At 35.5% G+C, this 10158-nt stretch overlaps 1 protein-coding gene across 1 annotated transcript in view; it reads right to left on the bottom strand.

Annotated features, from left to right (window-relative positions):
- Positions 1–10158, bottom strand: part of LRP1B (LDL receptor related protein 1B) — a 1854983-nt gene that overhangs the window by 1147476 nt on the left and 697349 nt on the right. The gene's annotated exons all lie outside the window — the stretch shown is intronic.

The raw sequence follows: 10158 nt of genomic DNA, 5'->3' as shown, positions 1-10158 counted from the left end.
TCCCCGAGACACAAAATCTACACCTAGTATAAACTAATTCTTCTTGAAGAAGAACCAAGGACTGACTGAACAGCTTTTCAACAACAAAGGATAGAAGGACTACATGGAGACTGGTAGGAGAGAAAGAAATCAATAACAATGAGAACTCTATTTCTGGTGTGATGACTCTAAGTACAAAGGGATATCACTGAGGGTATACCCCCTTGACCTGTGCCCACTCCATTGCTAGCCAATCCATGAAGGCTGAGCCAATGAGCGTTCTATGGGACACCTCTGGATCATGCCGGTTCCACATCTAGTCACCTACCAAGGCAATCCCAGCATAGTTATGCTTTGGGATCTTCCCAGCCCATGCCCAATACAGCTTCACTGATCTGTCAAAGGATCAAGACAGACATAGTCTATACATGGGATATTCCTACACAAGAACTCTTATTTAAAATTGAAGAGGAAGTTGTTCTATAAAATTCATAAAAAAATTAAAAAAGAAAGTAAAACAAAATAAGGAGACAATGGAATGTGTTTCGAATGAAAAAAAAAAAAAAGATAAAACCCCAGAAAAAAACAAAACAAAACAAGAAACACTGATAAAACAGAGATAAGAATTCAAAGTAATTGTCATAAAGATGTTCACCAAATTCAGGAGAAAAATGAAGGAATATTTCGAGAAATTTTAACAAAATGTCAAAAATATAAGAAAGAAACAATCAGAGATAAAAACAAAAATATGCTATAGGGAAATCCATAGATTAGATGATACAGAAGAATGGATCAGTGATCTGGAAGACAGAGTAGTGGAAATCACCCATTCAGAACAGTATAAAGAAAAATAAATGGACAGGGAAGAAAATAAGGAAGATACTTGTGTCAGGGACCTCTGAGACAACATCAAGCATACTAAAATCTATATTAGAGAGACCAAGAAGGAGAACAGAGAGATAAAGAGCCAGAAAACATTATTTGAAGGAATAATAGTTGACAAAGTCCCTAAATTGGGGCAGGAAACAGACATCCATATCAAGGAAGCATAGAACCCCGAACAAAATGAACCTATAGAGATCCACGCCAATGCACATCATAATTAAAATGGCAAAAGGTAAAGATATTTATTATGTTAAAAGTAGCAAGAGAAAAGCAAATAGTCACATACAAAGAAAAGTCCGTAAGACTGTTAGCTGATTTTTTAATAGAAACTTTGCAGACAAGTAGTAGTGGCAAGATATATTTACAGTGTTGGAAGGGAAAAATCTTACAACTCCAAATATCTCTAACTGGCAAAAATTATCGTTTAGAATTGAAATAAGGATAAAGTTTCTCAGAAAAGGAAAAAAAAACAACAACTAAAAATGTTAATCACCATTAAACTATCTTTAAAAGCAATGTTAAAGAGTATTAAGTGGAAATGTATTAAATAGAAATAAAATATAGAACAATCTTTTTTTGTGGTCAAATTGAATCTTTTATTCAATTTGTTCAAATAACCATCTTTTAGCTTCATTCATGTGCTCTATTGGATTTCTACTGTCTTATTTCATTGATTCACTCTCTAGTCTATATAATTTCCTTCTTTCTGCTAGTTTTTGGTTTGGTTTTCTATTCTTTTCCAGTGTCTACTGTCAATTTTTGCTGAGTGTAAGACTGTTAGTTAATTTTTTATGCATTTTATTTATTTCTGAGATTGAGAGAGAGAGCGAGAGCGCGAGCATGAACGGGGGGGGGTCAGAGAGAGAGGGAGGTAAGAATCTAAAACAGCATTCAGGCTCTGAGCTAGCTGTCAGCACAGAGTCCGATGCAGGGCTCGAACCCATGAACAGTAAGATCATGACCTGAGCCAAAGTTGGACACTTAACCGACTGAGCCACCCAGGCACCCCCTGTTGGTTAATTTTTAATTGTCAGCATTTTGAATGGGTCATTCTACTGCTTTCTGTCCTTGATTGTTTCTGATAAGCCAGCTATTATTTTTGGGGGGTTCTCTCTTATATGATGAGAGGCTTTCCTGTTACTGCTTTCAATATTTTCTCTATATATCTGGCTTCCAATATTTTGACTATTATGTGTCTGGGTATGAATTGCTTTGCATGTACTTCTACTTGAAACATATCATCAAGTTTGCTAACATTTTCATCTGTCATCTCAAATCTATGCTCGAGCCCCTTTAGTGAATTTTACATTTTGGTTTTTCTACTTTCCAATCCAGATTTTATATTTTTTAATAATTCAATTTATTTACTTATTATTCTCTATTTGATAAGATATTGTTAAATAGCTTCTTTTAATTCTTTAAGCATTGATTCATTTATGTCTTTAAGCATATTTATAATAACCTGTCTTGAGTAAACCTCTAGATTCCTTCAAAGGTGGTTTTTATTGGTGTGTGTGCGCGCGTGTGCGCATGAGACATTTTCCTGTTTTTTTGCATAAAACACAAATACTTTTGACTGAAAAGTGGACATTATAGATATTGTAATAATTATGCATGTTAATCCCCACTGGTGGCTTTTGCTGCTGTTTGCTTGTGCATTTGTGCATTTTGTGATTTGTCTGAATTAATTATTCAAAGTCTGGGTCTGTAGTTTGACACCTTTGATGTCGCCAATCAGATTTTCCCCCTGTATTCATTTTTTTCTCTTTTAGCATTACTACTTAGGGGTTACTCCTAGATCAGGGGAAGACACTTACTTATTGGTCAAAGGTTGTGCTTCATTCCCCCTGGCGGTAAGACTTTCACACATTATCACTGTATACACATATTAGCTTAGAGCTGCTATCACAGGTCACAGTGTCCCCCTGCCCCCCATGTTCAGCCAAGGACTAGTAGCTTTGGAGTTTCTTCTCAGATTACTCCTGAGAGTATGCAGTATAGGGCATGCAGTCTTAGAGACTGCTAAATTGACTATGATTTTATTTTTAAGGCTGACGTCCATGGGGTTGCCCCTGGGTCACAGTAGTTCATTGATCAGTTAGTGTTCGTCAAGAGGTTGTTTAAGCCCGTTGTGGCAGTGAAGCATTCACCCTGTATTCATGGCTCTGTGTGTGGTTTTGGGAATGCTTTCAAGTCCTGTTTTGATTGCTTCTGAGTGTAATTCATGAGTGCTGCTAATGCATATGCACAACCTTCCCTGATCTCCAAAGTTGACTGTTATCACAGGAAGTCTTTTATGTGATCTTTTTACCTGACTCTATTAAACTTCTGGCTGCTATTTCCCCTGGAGCTGTAAACTTCCTCTTAATTGCTATCAAGTCTCCATTTTTCTTATTTTTCTCCTGATAAAGACTTTTAAGATTTATTTGTAACTAACTTTCAAAAATGCAATACAATATTACTAACTATAGTTACCATACTCTATAATACATCCCTATCACTTATTTTATGAATCCTTTTTAGTCATGTCATTTATTCCTCAATCCTTCCCACCACTTCTGACAATTCCCAATCTGTTCCCTATATCTATGACATTGTTTTTGTTTTTTTAAATTCCACATTTAAGTGGGATCATATTTTATCTGTTTTTCTCTGACTTATTTCATGTAGCATAAGCCCAGAAGCTCCAATGATGTTGTTGCAAATGGCAAGAATTCCTTTTTTTTTTTTTTTTGGCTGAATATACATACACATTATATCTTTAGTCATCTGTCTATTGATGGACACTTAGATTGTTCTCGACAAATTCCTTAGGCATGGAATTCTCTTCAATCTGTTCTAAAACATCAGTCCCCTTCAGTGGAGCTGTAGACATACTTATCCTATGACCTGTCTTTCCCCTTGGCAGACTGCTACACCCACCAAAATCACTGCACTGGTGCTAGGGGTGGGGTCGTTTTTCACTGCCACCCTTCCCCATGAGTGAGCACAAGGAACAGGCTGGTTGACATACAATTGTGCTGGCCTAGCCCTCCTGGTTTGGTATTCCTACCACATGAAAAAGGTTGGGCAGGGAGATAAGGCCTTCAATATACTTGGCATAATGTAGCTTCTACGCTATGAGTAGGGGGTGGGTAGAGGGGAAAAAGAACTAGCCCTGGCCATCCATATCTTCCTCTAATGGAGCTTCTGAAACACGCTGTGTGGGATGAGACACTGTGGTAAACCAGTGGCCCCATCTAGAAGATGGGAAGAGAAGGAGACTCCATCTTCTTGACTGCACATGTGTGAGTACAGCTTCTATAACAGGGAGCTAAAGGAGTGGGAAGGATGGTGGTAAGAAAGTGGGTCATGACTTAAATGTCAAAACTTCCTGCTGTTCTTTCAGAGAATTAGATTTTCCTGAATGAATTTTTTTTTCATCTGCTTAACACTATTAGGACAACTTCCAGAGACTTCCAATTACTGGATTTAAAAAAAAAAATTCCATCTGTTAAATTGCTATTATCTCGGGGAGAGGGGCTGCCTAGTTCCTTCAGAAGTCCTTCCGTAGTAAGTGTATTTTTTTTAATTTACTGTACTTTTATTATTTTACTTCAATTATGAAACTACTTTGACAATTAGTAGCAGAAATATTTACTGTATGGGAGAAGTTTATGATTAGATTTTGCCGATAAAAGTTTTAGCTTTTTAAGGAGCACTTCGGGCTAATAGAAAAAAAAAAGTAAACCGCAACTACTGGCAGCCTTTTATATTGAATAATTTACATTAGTAACTAAAACTACACACATAGTTCTTATCAGAACATGGCATCTGTCTTTTCAGACAATGAAAAGCACCTTTTGGATGAGGATAATATACTGTGCTGCATCACTGAGTTTCTCATCTTGGCACTTCTGTAAATCTAATTATGAGATATATGCAGCAGTTGCTAACTCCCATTAATGGAAATGGATGCATCAATGACCCCCATTTTACTGAGCCTAAATAAACTAATACTCTATCTCTAAAGCACACCCAAGCTATTTAAACCTTTCTCCCCCGGCTAAGCATAAGAACAGTAAATTATCATAAATCAAAGTTCACTGATGTATATATGACAATAGAAGCAAATTATTAATGTATGAATATTCTCATTCTTTCCCCCCGAAACTCTCTCTGCTAAAGAAGGCTTGTAAAACATTTTGCCCAGGGCATTTTATATTTCAGAATCAGGAGGAATTGTTGGACTAGTGGGCAAAGGACTTGTGGCTGCGGGAGAAGGAGGTGTCAGGAGAATTTCAAAGGGATTAGTGAGGAACTGGCTGGCTCTTCGAATTGGAGAAAGGGGATGAAGAAAGAAGAGAAAAGAGAGTAGAAATTTAGTGTTTCTATGGCTTAAAAATCTCTCATGGTAAACAAGAACTATATGTAAAGAGCTTTTATTGGTTTGAAATTGCTGTTTGGTCAAAAGAATACATTTATTTGACCATAATTTTATTCTTATTCTGAATCATTTTACTCAATGCTTTCAACATATTTCCAAATATAACAATTTAATGCACATTGTTAATAATATGAGTTTAATTTAATAAAAATACATTCTAAAGAAACACCTTACAAGCTACAATATTTTTCAGACTACATTGGTGATAAGAATTGTCGTGAGAAACAAAATCAACATTGTTTTGTTGACATCTTAGTTAAATGTATCCTATCTTTTATGGTCACAGCGTATTCAAGTCAAAGTGGGGGAGGAAATGTACCCCATGCCAAGGACATTTAAAATGCTGAACAATCCTTTTATCAATTTTTATATTCAAACTACATGGATAGTTGACTATTTAGAATTTACATTACGTATACTTAATAATTTTACATTTGAAATCCAAGTAATTATTTACATATTATAGAGTATTCTCTGACTTTTATACATCATGCATAAAATTTTCACCATAGGGATTCTGGGTGGCAGGGGTGCATTGATTATATAACATTTGGAAGTGAAGTATCTAAATTAAACTCTTTTCCACAGCATGTAGATATTTCCAAATTAACATTTAAATGTAGATTTTTAATCTTGAGGTAGGCAACTTCCTTCTGTATTTATAGTGCATATTGTGAAGGGTTTAGATTAAGACAGTTGATTTCTTAAGTCAACACTAGAGTCCCTTCATCTATGTTTCCACAGTATCTTTTGTACACGTGTTTTACTATAGTGGACTTTATGTGTGTCTCTGTATGGTGTGCATATGTGTTGGAACATAGCAATCACCTGGTATGTGTTAAGGGAATACATGAGTGAATGAATGAATGAGTGAACAAATGAATGAATATCTGAATAATTCTAACTAGATTGTGTCCTATTTACCTGCAGATCTGGGGTTAGTACATATTCATTCATCATTTTTAATTATACAAATGCCTGCCACTTGTTAGAATGCCCTTCATGCCTTCTATTTCTTTCATTCTCTTGGTGGAAGGTTTCTAGAGGATAGCAATGGGTTAGGGAAGATCAGCTAGAAGGGGAGTGGGTGAGGCCTTAAGTATGGGACAGGTTCAACATTTAGTACAGAGCAATAATAGGGGTTCAGCCAGAGGTACAGAAATCTCAGAGATATAAGATAAGATCAACTCTGGGCCAAGAACCAGAAGCAGCAGTCAGATCACTATGAGATGCCAGGACTGCACACAAATGATAGCCAAGGATTTAAATTGAGTTGAGAAAAAGGAAGAGGCATTAAGAACAACAGCAACTACATCTAGTCTTATAGTATAATTAAAGTTGGAAGGTAAGATTTTAGTTACACAGACAAGCAAAGTGCCCAGTCAATAACTTTTGTATGTGTACTTCATATCTTAAAGAGAGCGTATTCTAGCATGAATGATAGGATTTAAAAAGGTCTTCCTGAATTTGTGCTAATAGCATTCAATCTCCTGTGTTGAATTATATGAACAAAATAGTATTTTTGTAATATTTGGAACATGGAATTTAGAATTTCAACCATTTAATATAATCTTCATAAAATTCTACAAACCTGAACAAAACAACCCAAACAACAACATAATCTAATTTTAAAATGTTGTGATTTCTAAATGTTTGGCCATATGGAAACAAAGTGGATTTCTTCTTACAATTTCACTTTCTTTTTGGCTATGAAATAATTTATTACGGGCTACATGAAGACATATTAAATTTTAAACAGTGTATGTGCTTTAGCACAAACTTTCCATATTTTTTTTTCCTTTATCAGTTTTCTTGGGTTTACCAAAGCAACAAAAAGGAAGCTTTAAAGTCACTTGTTTCTGAAGTTAAATTATTTCTCTTAAAACTCTGGCATATAGCCTTTATGATTCCATTTTAGAACTAGAAGCAATAAGTATATTCAAAGCAAATTAATCACTTTTATAAATAACCAATTTAAAATAATTTTATACAAGAATTACATTTAATGACCCATAACACCATAACAATTGCTCTGTGGAATTATATATTTTTCTCTAATTATTCAGTAGCTGAATGGCTCACTCTTAAATCAATGCCAATGTTCAACAGATCAATAAAAACATGCACAATCTGTTGCTCAAGCTCAGATCACANGCAGTCAGCACAGAGCCCGATGCGGGGCTCGAACCCACGAACCACGAGATCATGACCTAAGCAAAAGTCGGACGCTCAACCGACTATGCCACCCAGGCGCCCCAATTAAGCTCTTTTTCTATGTTCAATCTTCTATAAACAAATAAATAACACAAAACAAAACAAAAAACCACCAAACTAAATGAAACAAAAACAAGACAGGAAATGTATTATTTAAAGGGAAAAAAGGGAAAAATTACTTTAATACCGAATATCAAAACTATATCCACATAGTAAAGTAGGACCTTTAAAAAATGGAAGTCTGAGTAAATAAAGCATTTTAATCAGCAACCTAAATCTGTGCTTCAATACAAAATGTGCCCAGAGAGGTCTAAAAATTATTCTGTAGGAGTTTCTGTTTATATTAAACCAATGACTTAACTTAGGCTGCAGTTTTATGACAACCTAGATAAAACTGACTGGGAGAAAAACATCAGGATATGATCTTAGATCACTGATTGATTTCTTAGATCTTTCAAGTGTCCAGTGATTTAGTCTGAACATCCCTATCTCCTTATTCAAGTACTAGAACTACCATCTGTAAAAACTTTCAACCTGTCTCATGATAATTAGACTAACTTTTCTAGTCTTCAGTTTCCATATACCAGAGGCCAAGATTGCATTTCTTACTGTGTGATAGAAGAAAATTAATCAGAAATATTTATAGTCATCAAAGGTGGCATTTCACACACCCAGACTCACAGCCTTGGAGGATAGTCATTATGAACATAAAGGAGAGGTGATGGCACTAAAAAGAAATCAAAATGCCACCCCTGACTTCTCCATAGGGAACTCATGTGAGTCAGACACTTTTCTCAACACCACCTTAACAGGACAAGTCCATTTTCAATAATACCTTGTTTGCAGAGTGTGTTGAAAATTAGAGGTCCCATCACATATAATATTTGTCACTGAAATCCTTCCTTGTGGCATGAGGATTTAGTACCACTTTGCAATGAGACAAAGCTAGATTAGTGACTTGAGCATAGTCACACAGTGACAAGGCAGGCTCTCCAACCAGACCATCTTTCCTGCTCTAGGGGCTTTACAGAAATGATTTATTCTTATTTAGATATCTCACTATCAAGAGAAGACTGTCATTCTGCAGTACCTCATATCTTCTCATGTCTCTGGAGGTCCTCAGTCTGCCAGCATCCAAGTTCACTGCCTCTCAACGGGCCACCAATTTGGAAAATGGCCGCAGCCCTGCCTTGCCCTGCAGTCACTTCTGGTGAAGCACGGTCAGCTGTCTGTTTGTGGCAGTGATCCTCCTGGGCAACAGCAGCAACCCCATTACCCTGTTCAAGAGCATTTGCTTTACTGCCTGCCCTATTAATACATTTGAACTAAACCTCCATCTGGATTAATAAGAGCATCGGGTTTTCCTGTTTTCTTTGATCACAAATCTGTAACAATAAAGAGAGCCATTTAAGGAATGTGTTGTGTCCATACATCTCTTGATTTTTGTGAAGACTTAGGTTTAATTTTAACAGATTGCAGTGACACTTCTCAAAGTGGGATATGTTGTCAAAACTAAGGAAGAAAACACTTTTGATGATCAAAACTAAGGAAAATTGGATCCTACAGGGATACTGTTAGATATTGTATTATGCATTGCATAATGTTTAACAGCCACCCCCCCCACACACACACAAGAAAAATTTATCTGGACAACAACATTAATAGTGTGAGAGTGAAGAACCCTGATTTTGGAAAATATCTGCTTGTCATCATTACTGGCTTTCTATTTCATTGCTATATAATCTCAGATAATTTCAAAGTACATTCAAACCTCAAATGCCAGGAGACCAACTAATCAGGGTCTTAACTTTACTAAAAATATTTCTCCGCTTTATACTTAAAAAAGGACATATAACGTTTAAAAAAGCTCACTTCAGCAAGTTTGATTTAAAAAGTAGTCCAATGCCTAATCATTCCTAGCCTTTACACAATATACATCTGCAGTCTTCTATAATGGGAACTGGTGCATAGAATAATTAACCTGAGACACTTCAAGAGAATCAGTTAACAAGGGGAGAGTCACTTTTAGCAGTGCAGTCTAATTATGAAAACAGGGACACTGAACATTATAGCCTAGAAAGATTTTCAATAATGCAATCTGAAACAAAAGTGACTTTTCTTAGTTAACTGTGTTAACCAGAGAAATCAATTTGTCAGAGCATCCAATTCCTGTTAAGCAAAGTTTTCAATTATTTTCTATGACATTTAATCCATAAATTTTATCTCAGCATAAGTAAAATTCATAGCATCAAAAGAGCTCTTAAAGCATCATCCAGGAACAATTATCCCCCTTTGCAGGTACATGGGAATCTGTCTAAATTTTGAATATCTTTGGAGAAAGACATTGCAAAATCCTCTATTAGGTTACTGCTTCTAATCATAACTTCCACTGAAAGAATGGAAATGCTTTTCCTTTCTTATTTTCAAATTGTACACTTTATAAAGCTGAGAATGAGAAACTGACTGCATTGCTGTACAATATGATCCTTTTTATAAAATCCTATGTAGAAAAGTAAATATTTCATATATATGCCAAATAGCTATCAAAATACATGTACAAGGGACTAAAATTAAGGTTTTTCACAGATCTTACTTTTTTTCAAAAGATTTTTATAGCATAATAGATAAAACTAAAGAATGAAAATTCATTGTCA

The sequence above is a fragment of the Crocuta crocuta genome, unplaced genomic scaffold (assembly GCF_008692635.1).
Source record: "Crocuta crocuta isolate KB4526 unplaced genomic scaffold, BGI_CrCroc_1.0 scaffold154, whole genome shotgun sequence".
NCBI lineage: Eukaryota > Metazoa > Chordata > Mammalia > Carnivora > Hyaenidae > Crocuta > Crocuta crocuta.
This window is presented reverse-complemented; position numbering and strand designations above follow the sequence as displayed.